General features: G+C 41.4%; 1 protein-coding gene across 3 annotated transcripts in view; it reads left to right on the forward strand.

Annotated features, from left to right (window-relative positions):
- The window catches only part of JAKMIP2 (janus kinase and microtubule interacting protein 2), a 98098-nt gene that overhangs the window by 16031 nt on the left and 64229 nt on the right, over nt 1-17838 (forward strand). The window contains exon 1 of one of the 3 annotated variants that reach the window (XM_079967942.1): nt 16428-16446. The exons of the other annotated variants lie outside the window; for them this stretch is intronic. The gene's annotated coding sequence lies outside the window, so the exon portion shown is untranslated. Of the gene's footprint in view, nt 1-16427; nt 16447-17838 lie in introns of those variants that run through there. 3 annotated transcript variants of the gene reach the window in all.

Below are 17838 nucleotides of genomic sequence, written 5' to 3' on the forward strand. Positions count from 1 at the left end.
GTAGCGGCGCTATGTATCACTGTTGTTAAATGGGATTTCAGTCTTTCCAAAAGTAATTTAAAGCGTTCCATAATCACATCTACTGAATTGCCTGACACAATAGCGGAGCGAATAAGCTTTAACTCCACTGACTGAAGAAGGAGGGTTAGGTTTTCATTCAGTATTGGGGACCATTTGAGTCTTTTGGGAGCAGGTATACCCAAATTTACAGAAGGTATATATTGTGGCTCGGCAATCGAATAGTCAAAAGGCCGACCTGCGAGCTCTAAAATTAGAGGTAGGTGATCACTCAGAGTATTGTGGCCCACTAGGAACTTCCTTACAAAGCTGTGAGCAAATCTTGAGATTAGAATATAATCTATAACGCTTCCCCCAGCCTTGGAGAAATGGGTATATTCCCCGGGGCGATCCCCCTCTATGTTGCCGTTTAATATCAGCAGTTCCCTCCGTCTGGCAGCCTGCACTAAGCAGAGACCTGAAAAATTACTTCTGCTATCTTTGGACAGTCGTGTCGCACCAATATCCGTCAGTTCTTCAGGGTCCATAAATAGGTTGAAGTGAGTGTATAGACTGTTGTCATCTGTTCCTATGCGAGCATTAAAGTCTCCACACACAATAGTCAGGGCAGACGGGTAAGTAGATTCGAGAGGCTCTAAAAACGCCTCTAGCTCAGCCCATATAGCCTTGACCACGGAGTTTTTTTGGCCTGGAGGAATATAAACATTGACCAGCAAAAGAGTAGTTCTCTTGAAGCTAAGTAGAGCGGCTGTTGCTAAAGAATTGCAGCTGGGTAGGGCTGTTAGAGAGTGCGCCAGCTCCGTGGAAATGAAGCAAGCTAGGCCACCACTAGATCTGCCGCCCCTTAAAGATAGAGAGGCAGGCAGGTAGTGGCAGTTATACCCATTGAGAAATATAGGGTCATTCTGCCATGTCTCCTGAAAGAGGATGATGTCAAATTGCTTAAGGTAGCACAAAAATTGTTGAGTGTTTTTCTTGGCGTGCCAACCCGCGATATTCCAAGACAGCACTTTTAGGCCCCGGGCCCTTCGGGGAGCTGGGTCTATGTCACCACCACGTCCAGCAATTCTTTGGTGTCTAAAAAAACACACCCGTTGGCTCTTTTCGAGGATGACTGCTTGGAGAGAGTGTAGTGGTCCTCTCTTCTTGGTGATTTGGGGCTAGATTTTGGAGTTGGGGGGGAAGCTAATTCATTCGGAGACAATTTAAGATAGCTGTGCCAGGAGCTTTGAGATTTCACACCTTGATTTGGTCTTACTTTATTGTACATCACAGGGGGCTCAGATTGTAGTTCCACGTCTACGCATTTAAAGGTGCCTCCCACTGTCTTCTTATCCACTAGACATTTGGGAGATATGGGCTGCACATAAGGGTCCTTCATTGTCTCACCTTGGTCATCCTTTTTTTCTAGTCTGCTCCGAAGTAAATCAAGTCTTTTCAGGATCTCAGTTTGAGCTGGTGGATGCAGTGACCAGAATCGCTTTATCAGCGAGAGTTCTTCCTCCAAAAAGGAGTCCTCACTATCACACGTGGGAGGCCAAATGCCAGTTGGATGTGGAGCTTCCTTTTTATCATTTGATACTGTTTGAAGGAGATGATCTTGCTGGAACTTATGCTTTCTGTTTTGATGGTTTTGGTAGTTGGTTTTTTCCCTTTTGTGAACTTCCATTCCTATGCCCTTGGTCCCCATCAGAGAGGTTAAAGGTGCTCTGTTTTCAAATATTCTTAATAGGACTATTCTTTCTTTTTTGAATAGGTTTTTAGCTCTAAAAATAAGGCTGGCCAGATTATGATCTAAAAAGGTAATCAATGCTCGTACCGAGCAGTCATCTTGATGTAGATACTCTATAGCGGCTATGTCAGTTGCTTTTACTATCCCCGGTAAAATGCCTCTTATAATGGACAAAAAGTGGTCTATACGGTCCGACCCTGCATAAAATCTAGGCGGTTTAGGGTAATTAGCAAAGACAAGCTTTTGTGGGATTAGGACTAAACTCCATTCTCTTTTGGGCCACAGCATCTGTCGAGCTTGAGAGGAGTGGTTCCCCTCAATAGTTTGGGTCGCCAGCTCACCTCTGTCTACAGATTCTGTGCTGGCCATAAGAGGACTCTGGGGCGGTATAACTGTAGATGGATTAGTTCCTTTGTCCCCGCTCGGTGTTGATTCTTCAAAACTTGGTTTAAATTCTTTTGTGGGTGTATCTACTTTACGTGTTTCTTTGATAGCACTCGAGTTGGATTTGTTTGTTCCACTTGTAGAAAGGGATGGAAGAAGGTTAAAGAGCTTCTGCCAATATTTTTTGCAGGTACGGTGAGTTGTCTTAAGCCGCCTTAGATTTTTTATATTTTTGCTTTTCTTCATCTTAGGCTCAGCTTTTTTCCTCCGGGATTTGCTGGGGAGTGGTGGATCCGGGCTGGCTAGGGGATTTGTATTCTGGACTGAAGCGCTCACATGTTGTTTGAAATTATCCACTAGGGTCAGGAGAAGCCCGTTTGTTATCGCTAAAAATTTTTTGACATTAAGGAGATCCGTAGAAATCTGGTATATCTGCTCCTGAAGATAATCACCCCGCATTTCTGTTCCGCTGTCGTTGGCTTTCAACCAATGGGTTGAAAGGTTACTTCCAAGTTCCAGCGGTGACAAATAAGGATTAGCATCAGGTGTGTTGGCTGTATTAGCCTTTGTAGCATTCTCTGCTATGGCGAGTTCTTGGGCCAAATTTGTTGGATGGTTTGTCCACTTGTTGTTTGTCTGCAAATCCTTTAGCTGTGTTGACCAATCCAACACTGTGAGTGGCAAAGGCATAGCTACATCTAGAATACTCTCGTTCTGAGTTCTCTTACTCGAGTCTTTTTGAGGAAAGTAGCTGGTAATTTTACTTTGTCTCCTTCGACGCTCCATCGGGCTCTGTGGTGAATTAGGCAAGATTCCTTGGTCCTTGTATTTTTTCCTGGTGAGGACCATAGTGGGTATATGGGTATATATGGATATATGGTAGGGGTTGCTTGCTTGACGGTAACTTATCTTTTTGTTCTAAGCTGGAGTAAGCAATAGCAGAAATGCCGATTTGTGGACGTTGCCTCCTAAACCTCTCCAACCTCTCCAACTTGTTAGTTTCTCCAGCAATTTACTTGTTACCAGCAATTTACTTGTTAGTTTCTCCAGCAATTTACATCGGAGCTTGTGAGGTATCAGTTATTTAAAATGTTAGAAAATAGTACTAGTCCTAGGCTTTCATACTATAACTTGTTTCTTTTAAAGTTCAACTAGGACTTTCTCTCTCATTCAACAGCCTCACGGCGTAGCCAGTAAAGTAATTATCGAGTTGAACTTGCCTTGTGTTTCTTGGGGTTGTACCTACTTCAATTCCTCCCTTTTTATAGATAAAAAGCTCGGCGTCCTTCCAGTAGCTGACCTTCCAGTAGCTGACCTCCCGGTCTGCTAATTACCAGCTTCGTGAAGATAGGGCGGCTGCCGAACCTCTTTTGGATAAAAATAGGCCTTGAGTTTTTCCTTCCCAGTGACGGGGGGGGGGTCAGGCCGGGCCTCTTTCCTTCCCCTTTCACTCGTTTCGGGAGATTACTCAACTCCACAGCACCAAATACACGGCGGGAGGTGCGACAAGGCAGCAGGCTGAAGCTCGAAACAGGTGATAAAACAATAAAACAATAAAACGCTAAAGAGAAAGCAAAGGCAGCATTGAGGAGATAATGCAACCACTAAATCATTAAAATTGAAAGATAAAAGCCCCGAGGGGTTTAAAAAGTACTTAAAACTACTTAAAACTTAAAACTACTTAAAACTTAATCTGAAGGCAGACGAGGTTAACTAGGCACTACCTTCGTCGCCATTTTGAAACCATTGGTCTGCCTAGCTCAGGGTTCTAGCTTGGCGCAGTGATTCTCTAGGATTTCAGATGAATATTATCCAGTGATGGGTGTTGGACCTGGCACCTTCTGCAAAGCAGATGCTCTGTGGCTGAGAGCCTGCCAAGCAGTGTTAGGAATAAAGAGTCATGGGAACTAGAAAAGCATTTGGGACAGAAGTCAGTCAGCTGAAGTCTGCAGCCATGAGTGAGGAAAAAGTTTTTATAGACTCTCTCTCTCTCTCTCTCTCTCTCTCTCTCTCTCTCTCTCTCTCTGTGTGTGTGTGTGTGTGTTTAGTATCCCCTGTGCATCCATGCAAGTGAAAGTTCAGATAGAAATGCAAAGGGGGGGGGGACCTTAAATACTTACTTTATCCCACTTGAATCCCATGAAAATCTCTATCTCTAATGTTGCCTGATTCTATGTGAGTGTGAATGGTGGGAAGGGTGTATGTTAGGAATGTGTGTCTGATTAGAGTATTAGGAGTATGTGGTGTGGTAATGCAAGAATGGCCACTTCCAGAATGTGAGCCCTGAGAGAATTCTACCTCAGGCTGAAAAATTTCCCTGCTACTGCCTTAGTGAGTAGGACCAAGCCCCTATAACTGGTGTAGTCCAGAGGTGGCTGGGGCAAAAACCCCATTGCAGAGCTCTTGCAGATATCCTTACAAGGGGATTCTCAAGACCTGGCAAACAGTGGACTGTTGTGTCTTTGGAACCCCTAGCACAAGAGCCCATTGCAGGGCCCTTGTGGGATGCTTTGCAAGAACAAACAACCAGCTGATAGTCAGATATTTCAAAGTCCTTTTGGCTGAGCCTTGTCTCTACCTGCCCCACACCTGACCCCATAGATAATGTTGGCTGTAGTGTAGGTGGGCCTGGTCTGGGCAAAAGGACCCTGTGGGCCAGATGAAGAGGACTGGTGGGCCTAATTAGGCCTGTAGGCTGGAGGTTCACAACCCCTGAGATCTAGAACTTGCCTAGGAACCAGACCTTCTTTGGGAAAGGCTATGGTTCTACAGCTGCAGGGTGACAGCTCATTCTTAAACTAGTTATTTTGCCTGTAGTCTGTGGGGATCAATGAATGTTCCCCTAATGGCAGCCAATAACTGGAAATCTCTTCTGCCTCTGGAAAGCGACACCCTTCAGCAGAGAAACAGTGTTGTTTCTGAATTGCAGAGAGGTAGATATTGAGTCTTCAGTCTTCTCTCATCCAAAGCGGGGGTGGGGGTGGGGTAGAATACCCAGGATATCTACAGAAGTGGGAAGCTCTTCACAATATAAAAACAATTGGCTCTCCAAGGAGACTTCAATGGAAGGAGATATATTTGCCATCAGTTGATTGCCCTGCTTTGTGCATGTCAGTGACATGTTGATCTATTTAGGGGCGAAACACCAAGGAAAGAGCAGTTGAAGGCCAGCAAGTGTTTTTTATTGCCAACACAAATATGTTTTAAAAACACTTCGTGACATGGGGGGCATTAACTTCCAAAAGACCCATATGTTGTCTGTACTGTAAAGACATAGAGATGTGAAAAGGGGAAGTAATGGCAAACATTGATTTGTTTCTTTTGTGTTGGCAAAGGGAATAGCAGCTCAGATGGGTCCCAGGAGAGAAGCCTTGATGCAGAGAACCCATAAATGAACAGGCTAATGCACATGCTTTTCACAGGCACAGCATAGATATATAAATCCACATTCGCATAGCTATGTCTACTAAAGGAAGGACCACTGGAATGTCACCTGTGCAAAGTGCCAGGCTAAGCATAGTCACCAATAAAACATGGTTTCACTCACCCACAGTCTCTTAAACATGAAGATATAGGAGACATAAATATGCAAAACTGAGATTCAAATGATCTTTAGTAGCTCATGTAAACATATGCCAAGACTTCACATTCTGGTCCCTATCTCAACAACAACCACAGTTGCTGGCGCATATGATTTGGCTCTTATTGGGCTTATGTTTTACTAGATTAAGAAAACTCTTACTATGGGCATGCACCCAAAAACATAGCCTACCCTCATCTGGAAGCTGTGATTCACCTTGGGGACAATGGTGAAGTATTTTGCATTTATGGATTTGAAACAAAATATGTTCAAGAATTCCACAACTCCAGCTAGAGCCAATTGTAACCAATAGGGTCATCAAAGCAGCATCCTTCAAACTGAAAGAAGGAAGATGTTGTTAAGGAGGCATTTCTGGCTGGCATTTTGAACTAGATACTAGAAAGCAAAGACAATCCAGAGATTAAAGTACTCCCTCCCCCCCCCCCACAAAACTGATTTCCAAAGCTCAAAACCGCACAGTCATACCTTGGCTCCTGAACGCCTTGGGAGTCAAACATTCCGGCTCCTGAACAATCGAAACCCGGAAGTGATTGTTCCATTTTTTGAACATTCTTTCAGAAGCCGAATGTCCGACGGACTTTTGGAAGTCGAACGGACTTCCGGAACAGATTCTGTTCGACTTCGGAGGTACGACTGTATTAGTTTTAATGGAGTTACAGTTCATCAACTCTCATACTGAAAAAATATATTTTCTGTTCTGCCTTTGTATTTCCATAGATGTAGTGAGCATACACAGGGATCAACTCATTTTGGTCAGATATTACAGCTGGTTGAGTCTGTGCCATCACTCCAACTAATAGAATTAATCTGAGCCTTGAAAAGCACAGAGAGGTGAAAGAGAGAAAGAGGGCGTACTTCCCTTCTCCTACTGTTTAAAGCAGCTAGAATCCTAGTTAAAAGAGACCTATAAGACCAGCAAAAGGAAGAAAAACCATGCCTTAATCATTAGTACCTGCAGGGCTTTGTTTGTACACCAGCAGTGTTCACCCATGGCTTAAAATAAAATCAATATATGAGTACTGATAACTCATTTTTTTTACCAAAAAAAGAGACCAAGTAGTAGTACCAATATATCTGAGGTGAAAGTTAGGCTACCATGACTATAATTTCTTCAATTCTGTTCTTAAAAGCAGCTGCATTGGCTTCCTTCTAATTTTCTGGCAAAGAGGCTGTTAAATTCCCCATCCAACAGATTATTCAGTGGTAGAATGTGCTCCCTTCCAGGTTCACAAGCAGGCATGCGAGGGAAAATCAGTAATAAAAATCATGCTTCATTGCAGTCTTAAACTGAAATATGGAAATGGTTGAAGCCATTTCCAAGAGGAAAACAGCACCACTGTGGGTGATTTTAAAGTGGCCTGCTGTCTCACCGAATCCCTATTCACATATCCCCCCACCCAGAGCCTTTTCAAATAGGTTAAATAACACTGTTCCCAAACAAATCCTTAGGGATGCAGCTATGATTCACTTCCCCCCATTGTAAAAATTGCTCATGTATTCCTACAGTCTTTCTGTTTTGTTATCAGTTACCAGTCCATAAAAAGAACATAATAAGAGCTTGCTGGATCATGCTAGTGGCCCATTTAGTCTGGCATCCTTTTCTCACAGTGGCAAACCAGATGCCTATGGGAAGATCTGTGCTCTTATACTATAGTGTTAAGCCTTTTTTAAAGGAGTCTGTGATGTGTTTTGCAAAGAGCTTTTGGGAATTCTAAGTATACAGAGTGTCTACTGAATAGATTCAACTACCTATCTGTTGATCCTCTTAAATAACTTGTTGGTGAGACAAGCTTATCCCTTTGGAGAAGCCATGACTTCCCTTGACGAGGCCTATTCTTTTACATTGTTATTTTTTAAAAAAAGTTTTTATTTATACTTTTCAGGTTTATACATTTCATTAGTTTTACTATCAATTTAACATTTCAAAGTTTGACTTCCTTCCCCCTCTTTCTGCAGTTTCTTAAATTTATTTTTTTAATTTCTTCTGCATAACCAAATGCCATTTAATTTGCTCATTTAATTAATCTACTTTAAATATATACTCTTATGAAACTGCAGGTTATTACAATAACCCTGCCAATGTTTTTATCTCTTTGCATCTGTAAATATTCAATAAACCATTTCCATAAAAAGTTTGTTATCTTGATTTCTTATTCTTCCGGTAACTTTCGCCATTTCTGCATATTCCATAAGTTTTTGTATCCATTCTTCCTTTGCTGGGACTTCTGCTTCTTTCCATTTTTGGGTGAGTAGTATTCTTGCTGCTGTAGTAGCATACATAAATAAATTTCTATACAATTTAGGTAGTTCTGTCCCTATAATTCCCCCCCCAAAAAAAAGCTTCTGTTGTTTTTTTTACAAAAGTTATTTTGAACATCCTTTTCAATTCATTATATATAATTTCCCAGTGAACTTTAACCTTACTACAAGACTACCACATATGATAAAAAGAACCTTCTTTCTCTTTACATTTCCAACACTTGCTTGATTTAGATTTATACATTTTTGCCAGTTTACTCAATGTTAGATACCAACAATATATTATTTTCATATAATTTTCTCTTAAACCATAACATGCTGTAAATTTTATATCCATATTCCACAATCTTTTACATGATTAACAATCTTAGCCAAAGTCATTAGGACCGGTTTATTTTATTATTATTATTATTATTATTTTATTTTTTTGCAGTGTAACAAGTTTTATTAATAGTCTTACAATACATTACATATATATATAGTACATCTCGTAGAGTAAATTGAGATTTCAATCATATACACTCACACACACAAAAAACACCATATACTTGTCTTTTCTTACATAGTTATAAACCTTAAGCTTCAGCTGTATTTATGCTACTTTTTTTGCTGTTATTAACAAAGATTATTAACAAAAGTTACTAACAAAATATCATAAAAACTTGACGTCCTGTCAATTCCCATTTTATTCTAATAGTGAATGTACCTACCATTATTAATCTATTCTTTATATATTCTCTAATACATTCTTACAACAATTTGTACCATTAATCTTCTTTCTCCTAGATTTCTTTATCCAAGTTGATTCAAATGCTGCCATAGACAAAAAACCACTGGTATATTTTTGTATATATCTCTGGTATTTATCCCTTTTTTGTGCAAATTCTTGTCTTGAACTGCCCCTTAGGCTGTTGGTCAATTGCGCCATTTTCACATATTCTTGTAACTTATTCTGCCAATCCATTATAGTCAGAACATTTTTCCCTTTCCAGTTCTTTGCTACTAGTGTTTGAGCCGCTACCATAGCGTATAGAAATATTTCTCTTAAGTTTTTCGGGATATCTTTACCAACGATGCTTAACAAAAACGCTTCTGGCTTTTAAAAAAATGTTGTTCCAAAGATTTTTTTCAGCTCATCATAGACGAGGCCCCAGAATTCTCTTATTTTTCCTACACATCCACCACATGTGGTACATGTCTCCATAACTTTCCCCACACCAACAGTTAATCGCGATATTTTTATACTTCCTGGAAAGCCTTGACGGGATAAGATACAATCTCTACTGCATCTTTAGCATGTTCTCTTTAATATTGTAACACGCCGTAAAATTCATAGTTGTTTTCCAAAAGTTTTCCCATTCTGCCAACATTATGGGACCAGTTTATCTGAGATGGAATGTGTCTGTTGGAACTGGTAGGGAAGAAGGCAGAGAAACCAACAGTAAGTGGACCAGAGCCAATGATAGGAAAAGCCAACTAATTTTGTCCCCATTCTCATCCCTGCTGAGTTCTACAAGGGTTAACACTGTGACTAAGGCCCAAGAAATTCAGAGTCTGACAGCTATCTCTTTGAGTAGTAAGAAGGCAGGCAAATGGGGGCTGGCTAAGGGCAAACTGGGGTTCCTGGAGCAGGGCACCATTTGCCCTAGTAGACCAGCCCATTCACTGGCTGCCTTGCCTATAATTTCCTGAATCTCTATCTTAAAAACAGTTGGCTGTGTTCTGATTTTCTGGCAAAGAGGATGATAAACATTATCACTATTTAGTGGTCACTCTAGGATTCTCTAGAAGGTGCGTTTAATTTGCTCGACTGCCTTGCTTAACAAAGTCAAAATCAATGTCTTCATTACGGCTCAACTTTAATTGGTTTCAAGTGTTTGTTTAATGATGATTAATTGAATTAGTTTCTTTAAATCATTTAGTTAAATGAAGTCTGTCTTTTTGTAAATCTTTGTGTAAACAGACCATTTAAAATGTGCAGGTTTGACAAAAGGAATCAAAAATAAATAAATTGCAAATTTCTGTGTTTATTTCCGCCTTTGGTATTGGGAGCTGGGAGAACACCTGCCTACACCAAGCCACTTGTCAGGATGCAGATTGCTGCAGACTACCTTGTATATTGTAGAAAATATCTACACATGCACACAAACACACACTGTCATCTGCAGAAACACTGGAATCAGGCCACTCTCTTTCTGTTCGAAACCACATGGTAGGGGGCAAGAGGAGCTGCAAACTGAGAAGGCAAATAGGTGAAATAGCTTTCCTCCCCATTCTGATAATGGGAGACTCCACAGGACCAGTCAAAGACCCTTCAGTCAGCAGAGCAACAGCATTGGATCAGACTCAATATATTCAATTTTAGGACCAGCTTCAGGAGAATAAGAGGCAGTACTGAGAAGTTTTTCTTCTCAGTAATCACTTTTAATATAGTCCCAGGGTTGCTGTAGATCAGGAGTTAAGCCTGTGAGCACATTTGGATGTTTGAGTGTAAAAGGTAAAGGAGCCCTGGATGGTTAAGTCCAGTCAAAGGCGACTATGGGGTTGTGGCGCTCATCTCGCTTTCAGGCCGAGGGAGCCGGCGTTTGTCCACAGGCAGCTTTCCGGGTCATGTGGCCAGCATGACTAAACAGCATAACACAGTGACGAGTGCCAGAGCGCACGGAAATGCTATGTACCTTCCCACCACAGCGGTACCTATTTATCTACTTGCAGTGGTGTGCTTTCAAACTGCTAGGTTGGCAGAAACTGGGACATAGCTCATCCCATCACACAGATTTGAACCTTCAGATTGGCAAACCTAAGAAGCTCTATGGTTTAGACCACAGCACCACCCGCGTCCCTGTGTTTGACTGACACCCCTTCTGGTAACTTCTTTATTCACTCCCCTAAATCAGCTTTCCTCCACCACCCACCCGAGGAAGAAAGATAGGAGATCTGGGTAAAAATCTGATATAGTAGAATTAATCTGAGTGTTGAAAAGCACATAGAGGTGGAAGTGAGAAAGAGTGCCGCTCTTCCAACTTCCTCCTTCAGCTCTATGTTCTTTTCACAAGAGAGAAAGGTAAGCAGCATAACTGCTTCATGAATAAGGGGTCAGTGCAGGAGAGAGGCTTAGTAGGTGTCAGGGGAAAACCTCTAGGTGCCATTGTGCTCACCACATTACCAAGCCCTGCTCTAGATACTATTGAGATGCTTGCTTGCTTGCTTGTTACAGATACTGTAGCCATGATTTATACATGTGGTTCACCTTCGTATGATGGTTTTATTTGAAATTAAAATATTTAAACAAAGCAAAAAAAAATCATGGGCGCTTCCTAAGTTTTGTTTGAAATGAAACTGGTGGCCTCTATAATTTATATCTTTGGGTGAAATTCATCTTTGGGTGAAATTCTAACCATGTTTTCTCAGATGTATGTCCCACTGAAGACAACAGGGCTTAAGCCCAGGTAGGTGGGGTTAAGATTGCAGTCTAAGAGATGAAAGAGAAAATGGGACTTACATTTTCTTTTGTTTCACTTATTCAGCAATTCCACCAGTGCTATTCCTGGCCTAATGCTTATTGATTTACTACCGAGTCCAAAATAAACCAACCTCTTCACAAAAGACACCCCAACTGCGCAGCCCACAAAGGCATGTCAGATTTGGTGTACTGGGCACTTCATTATGGCATTAAAAAAATCGTGTGGCATGCTATGCTTACTTTAGCCTCCAGTTTTTGTAATGGCAAGTAGGTCGTCAAGCACAAAATATGCTTGCCATTACAAAAACTGTTTTCTCAAATGTTAACTTAAAAAAATGTACCGGTAATTTAATATTCCATTCCTTCCTCACCAATATTAGCATTTTTATTTTTTATTTTAAGTGAAGCTACTTAAAACATTAATGTTGCTCGGACAGGAGCTTATACCAAATCCTATGGCACATTAAAACTTTGTATCCATTATTTTCATTTCATTTCCTACTGATTGTTAGAAATTAGGAATTCCTCATGAATTGATAGACCTTTCCAAACCAACTATGCCATCCACCTTAGACGACACAGTATCCCCCAGCACTTGAGGTAAGTTATAAACCATGAGGCAGGACAGTTTGAGGGGCAGCCATTCTGATATGCTCCCAGGGGGCCTTTGTGCATAGAATTACATGGGAAGCAGTGTGTGGTTGCTTCCTGCACCATTTTTCAAAGAGATTGCATGATTTTTCCACACCCTTCTTTATTTTTAAACCAAACTTGGAGCAGACAGGCCTTCAAGTAGAATACGGCCTCAATAAAATACGGCACACAGACACTGTACACTGCAGGCCTTCCTTTTAACCAGAGAATGCTGGCTGCTGAAGACATATAGGAAACTGCCTTGTACCAGGATGGGTTTTTGTCTGTCTAGCCCCATATTGTCTACTAGGACCAGAAACAGATTTTCAGAATTCCAAGCAGGTGTCCTTCCTATCATCTTCCACCTGATCTGTTTTTCGACTAGCGGTGCCATGGAACTTTCCATATGCAAAGCGTGTTCTCTACCATGAGCCATGGTCTCTCCCCTCATCATTCTTCCTTCCCCAACATGCATTTGCCAGCATGTTACTTAGAGAAAGGGACACTGGAAAAAACTTCCATGTCTGATGTAACATAGATTAGATGCTCCAAAAGACAGAAAATGGAGCTCAAAGCCAAACCCGGAGCACAGTTTTGAACGTTTGCAGAATTGAAATCCGACATCTCGATGATGCAGCTTCCAGTAGTCTTTGCCCATATAATGGGTGCTCATCCATCTTTATTCTCTTAATGATTTATTAATCCAGCTTCCCATAAAATGTAAGGGAAGCCATGAATAATTTAAGTCTGGTCAAGGCATAAGAAGAAAAACATATGAAACCCAGACAGGGCAAAGCGGAAAAGAGCAGGCAGTGGTTTGATCTCAGTCTCTGTTCTCTGGAAAAAGTTCCTCTTGAAGCAGAGCTCTGCTTTAGGGTTGCATATTTTGGGGTGGAGAGCTTTTCCGAATCAAGTGCAGATAAATAAAAAACAAGGCACAATATCTAGCTCATTACTATATTGTCAAAAGAATTGGTCTCGTATATGATATTGGAAGCATGAATAGTAATTGCAAGTCAGTGGAAATCTTACACTGGATGCTTAGTAACGCTCACTGTGGAATAGAGCTATAATGGGGGGTGGGGGTGGAATCACATATAATTTGAGATTTCGACAAGGACTAGAATCTCCAGGCACTTTTGATAAGATTTGGCATTCATTTATGACATGTACAGCGGAAACATCATTTTCAAGACACTCCTTGTCACAAGTCTGGCAAATCTGTAACTATACTGGATGATCTGATAACATTGATAATCTTTCCTTGGACTTTGTTATTTTAACTCACTCTACATGCCTATTTTAAAGCTTTGTTTTTCAACTTTTAATATTTATTTGTTGCTGTAATTGCTCTTTCTGTTTTATATACATTATAAAATGAAATAATAAGAAACAACTTTACAGAAAGAGAGATTGCTTGTTACCATGACCTGCACAGTGCATTTTGTACTCACCTCCATCTGCCTAATGACAGGGCCGGCCATGCTTTATTAACTAAGAGTGAAATATGAACCTTGCCTTCTCCTTCAAGCACTTCAATGCAGTTATTAGTATTCTGCCTTGCAAACTTGCTGATGGTGGTCACATTTCCCAGGCTTTTTGTCTTGGGGCTTAAAACTACAGATTGCATGAGGATGCATTTTGATGTAATTGAGCAGAGAGGTATATTGCTGCCCTGACAGGTGCGGACACGTTTTTAATGGACATATGGTACCTAAACTAGACTGCATATAGAGAGGAGGGCTTCTTTGTTTGTCAAAATCAATTGACTGTTATTGTAGCTTAGAATAGTTGTACTTGGTTTTTTAAAATGTTTTTTCCTGATTTTATGGTTTTTCTGGCTCTGTTTTATTTATTAATTATTCCCCTCCCCACTGGCTTCTGTTTCATTGCTTTAATCATGATTGCTGCTACATTTCCTCATAGTTGTCATGTTTTAGTGTGGCTTTTTGTAGACTTCTAGTAGAAAAGCGGAGTTAAATATTCAAAAGGGAATAAAGAATGAACAAAATGTGGCAACAACAAAACCGTTACCTTTCCCCCAAAGTAAACAGTTGCTATCATTGCAGCCTTATAAAAAAAGACAGTTGTTTCTGGTTGCTCCCATGCAACTAATATCACCTGTGGGAATGCAGGTCTGTTTCACTCTCTCAAGGTTGCAGAGAGCATGCAGAGAGAGTTTGCTGTGTGCACCCTAAGCAGCGTTTCAACAATAGAGCTACAGTGACTACAAGAGGGCAAACACCAGGTCCAGCCCATCTCTCAGAAAACACCCTTTTCTACTAACCTGGCCCAAAGAGTTGCATAGATAGTGGCTGGGTGTAGTTGCCTAATGTTACAGAGCAGGATCCATGTCACAGTGCCGGGAGGGGTGTCTCTGGGGGAACAGGGGATGTTATGAAGATGCAGTGTGTGTTGTTGTTTTTTAAAGGAACTCAATAGAAACAGGAGCAAATGGGACTGGGGTTAAGGGAAGACAGCCCTTAAAGAAGCTGAGATGGGGAGGTCAACAGAATGACTATAGTTGAATTCAGGAGAGAGATTTGAATAGAAGCATAAGAGAGCACACTGTCAGGCACATAGACCTGGTTCACACATAATACGAAACTATTGTTTATAAACCATGGTTTTGCACTCTCTGAACCCTGCTAAGAAGTTTAGCTATGGTTTGTTTTCTGCCAACAAACCACAGTGTGAATCCCATGGTTTATTGTTGGTTTAGGAACCTTGGCTTGCATTTACTGTGGCTTGGCATTATTAGTGAAGCCAGCACCCTTTCTTAACCATGATTCATCCTGGGCATAAAACCAAGCTACAAAGGCACATGGCAAAAGTAGCTAGGAAACAAGGCAAGCTTTGAACTGAAGTCCTGAGAGCCAGACAGATCTGGAGAACCACATTTGCCCCCTGGGCCCAAGGTTTCCCATTCCTGGAATAGAGTAAATGACTGAGCAATCGATTTACAGGAATAAAATTAAAAGAAAAGTCATTGGCAAAAGGGAAAGAAAGGGAAAAGCCTAGAAGCTTACAGATGGGAGTTTCATGGACTAGCTCAGCCATTTGTACTTATCTTTTAACATTTGATACTGAAGATTGCAATGAACTTTGCTTCAGGCACTTCCTTCTATAGTTCACTCTGCCTGGGCACCATGTTATCTGCACATTCAGTGCTTGTTGTGCTGTGGAACTAATGTTTGCCTCGGACCGCTGAGAGGGGGAATAAAAATAAATTTCCTCTGCCTGTTAGAATTGCACAGCTGCGTCTGAGCTGCTCCAGGAGGAGTCTGGGAATGCAAATGTGTCTTTTAATACATGCAATTCTAATTAAGTGTAGTCATAACCCCGTGCTGTGGTAAAATTCTCTCTACTCTGAAGCTGCGTATTAAATGCTTCTCCTAAGGAGCGTGGAGAATCCCCTCAGGAGGCTGATTCCTCAACACTAGAGTCAAATTCCTTGCATGTCTTGTTTTGAATCTGTGTGATGTTGCCAATATTATTATTATTATTATTATTATTATTATTATTATTATTATTTTATAGAAAATATTTCAATTAAACAAAAAATAATAATACGGGGGGGGGGGGAATCCTGCCATCAGAAACACTGCCCAAATCAATTGTTATTTTTAAAAAGAACAGGCTTGCTACAAATTCCTATGACAGAAATATTTTGTCTGAGCTGGGCTAGAACTAGTCAACCAATCCACTCCCACTTTGTCAGTACTTCTCCATCTTTTCAGGCTTGGGACTGTGGGCTTCCATTGGGGGAGCAAGGGGGCTGTTGCCCATTCTCCTGGTGAACCATAATATCCAGATTTCCAGCTTTCATAATAAAGAATAAGTTTATAGCATTTGTGGAACCTAAGATATGAGGCAATATGTACAGACACCGTTTTTTTCTCTTTTTTTTCTTCTTTTTTTTGGAAAGAAGCAAGGCTTCCTCCTCCTTTCATTGTTTTACTTTGCCTGCTTCACCAAAACATTCGTATAGATATCCCTGTTTGGGACCCATATTTAACCTGATAATGGATTTAGGGACCCACTTCATCATTTTTGCCATTATGCTGTCACAACCCACCTCATGAGATGGTTGAACTCTGGAGCCGACTGCTCGCCGAACACTGGCTCCGCCCCTTTTAAACCACAGGAGCGGACCAGAGTGAAGCCTGCTCAATCGCGGTCCGCTCCTGTGGTCCTGCCCCAGTCGGCGTCACGGATTGACTCATTTAAACTGGGGTTTTTCCAGGAACCCCCTAAGCTCCGCGGGCAAGCTGGCAAGCTTGGGTAACCTGGCGTGTCTCCAACAAGATTGGGGGTACCGCGTGCCGGTCCGCAAATGGCGCCCACCTCATATGGGTGAGCGGTTATTCTTGACCTACTGGTCAAAGATAAGTGTTCAAAGATACACACCCATTGTCTCACACCATGAATTGAACTCTCACCCCTTTTTATTGTCCTTATCTTTTCCAGTATTCTACCCCCCCCCCCCCAAGCTCCCTCTTTGTGTTTCTTTGAAAGACATTTCAGGGGAAAGGTTACAATAAATACAAGAACAAATAATAAAAAAGAAAATATGTTGCAATAAAGAAATATTCATTTTCAAAATGATCATATAGGGTATCTCCTGTGACATTACATATGGAGATTTTGGGGGGTATGAGAGAGAGGGAGTTTTGCTTGCAAATAATGCAAGGCACTGGGACTCAAATCTGCCTGGGAATAATCACCATTTGATGTGTAAATTGACTGTAATTGCACATTGCACATGCTCAGAAGCATTCTCTCCTCCAGTCTGCCTGCAAAAAAAAAAAGTCAACTAATGCATAATTAGGGAAATATAAACCTTGATATTGAAAATTGGCTATGGAGCTGAGCAAAGGTCAGTCTAGTAGAATTTAAGTGACACTGCCGGGGAAGGGAGGGCTTAGTTTGCTGCTCATGGGGATTTCCTAGCTTCTCAGTCAAGTGGTTTCCTGTCTCTGGAGCTTTACACATGAACAATTCCCTTGCTTATAGCTGCTCAGGCAAGTAGACTGCGCAATTAAACTGAGGAAACACATTCATATGGGACTGAATTTCACCTTTTAAAAACAGAAAGATCAAAAGATGCTCTTTCTATTTAAAATGACATAATAATTAATTCTAATATCTCTAGATCAGGTGGAGCATACAGTTCTAAAGCACTGGAATTGGGCTCCTTCATTTCATTTCATTTCCTTTCCTTCCCTTCCCTTCCCTTCTGAAACATTCTTTTTAGCAGAGTGGAGAGATGGCACCCATCCCCCCAACCCTAATCTGCTCTCCAGGTAGGGTTGCCACATTCTAGTCTGCCAAATCCAGGTGGCACAATTATTTGCTTATGGTGCAAATCCCATTGGCTGGGAAAGGGTTAAGCAACCAACCTCCCACTCTATAATATAGAATAGGTGGGGGACTTCTGGCTCTCCATCAGCCCCAGGCAGCTTGGCCAGTCGTCAGGGATTGTGGAAGCCGGAGTCCAGCAACATCTGGAGAGTTTCAGGTTCTCCCCTACCCCCCACCCGCCCGCCCTGTTTTATAAGAATGAAAAATGTGGTTGGGTTTCCGTAGATACTTTTGCATGCAACATGAACACAGTGCGCAACAGACACAGTGCACTCTCCTTTGCACAACGCTGAATTCCACCCCATGTGTGTACACTAACTTTGTTGGAAAACTGCCCTATATCAACTCTGGAAAGCCTATGCACCCATAGACTTTCCACACATA

The sequence above is a fragment of the Podarcis cretensis genome (genome assembly GCF_951804945.1).
Source record: "Podarcis cretensis genome assembly, chromosome: 2".
NCBI lineage: Eukaryota > Metazoa > Chordata > Lepidosauria > Squamata > Lacertidae > Podarcis > Podarcis cretensis.